Source organism: Nannospalax galili, unplaced genomic scaffold (assembly GCF_000622305.1).
Source record: "Nannospalax galili isolate Female #2095 unplaced genomic scaffold, S.galili_v1.0 scaffold799, whole genome shotgun sequence".
Classification (NCBI taxonomy): Eukaryota; Metazoa; Chordata; class Mammalia; order Rodentia; family Spalacidae; genus Nannospalax; species Nannospalax galili.
This window is the reverse complement of record NW_008343085.1, coordinates 1198054-1199351: the sequence shown is the minus strand read 5'-3', so window position 1 is coordinate 1199351 and position 1298 is coordinate 1198054.

Below are 1298 nucleotides of genomic sequence, written 5' to 3'. Positions count from 1 at the left end.
GGGACATGGGATTGGTCTATTTTTTATCTTTTTTTTTTTTTTTTTTTGAGATCTCCATTTCATTTTAAAATATACTGTTTCTTACAGAAATATTCATTGTTTGCTAATAACACTGAGATGTTGGTGCATGCATCTCTCATCTGTGTGTATCTGATTATTACTAATCATAATCGGTTGCACACGGATCCTTGGCACCTGTGTATGTCTATAAAGTCATCAGGTAGATTTCAATGGTAATGTTTATCACCTCTACTAAATAACATGACATAAATTTTTATGATTCCTCCTCAAATAGAATTCATTTTTTAAAATTTGTTGATTTTTTTGTGTATATTACACAGAACATCCCAAACCATCTTATTCAACTATACACCCACTTCCCAGATGGCACCCTCCCATAGCCTCCCTTACCCCACTATAGCACTTATACTCTGTTATCCCTGCTACTGTCCACTGCATGTCAGCACTGCAGGTATTCCCCACTACTTGTCCATCTGGTGAATCTAGTCAGCCTATCTAGAGGCCTTTGTTTTAGGAAGGTCAGCTGTTCCTCACCTAGCAGCAATCAGTTGTCAATATTCCTTTAGATAAGATTGGGGTCTGCTGTTCATTTTACCAGTTCTATGCTGGGTTACTACCTGGGAGTCCCTTGGACCACCCTGGCCAACAACTCAAAATATGGTATTTCCTATCTGGCATTGTTGCTTGCTATGTAGCCTTTAGCTATACATGTGGACTCTTAAAAAATTATATTGGCCCCTTTAATCTTTGGTTATACTTTCCTTTCGGGTGTTTAAGGACATACAGTTGGCTTAAATAAACCCATTATTTTTACTCTTAAGGCCATTTGAGGATCTGTTCCTCAGGGGTCACATGGGCTTGGGAGAAGCCCCTGGCTCCTTTCTTTCATCAGTTCCACCTATGTGAAGATAAGTCAAAGGTCCTGCTTGACTATGGCTGGTTTCATTTGGAAATATGAATATTTCCCCTGAGTTGACCGTCCTCTTTGTATACTGGTCACTGGTTCAAGTCCATATCGTGGGGTCTCCATGGCCTCCCTGAACAAGAGGCCAGATAACTCACCACAGTTACAGGATATTTTGAGAGATGTTCCATATGTCTCCTGGAACTTAATCGACCTTGGAGTCCTTTAAGTACCTCTGACCACATTAGCATATGCCTCAAACTATGGCTGTTAAGCACCCAATAAGGTTAGTTCCATCAGTCTGGTACTTTTAATTATCATGTGCTATGTAGATAAGGCTTGGGTAGAAAAACACAATATTCTCAGATAAATT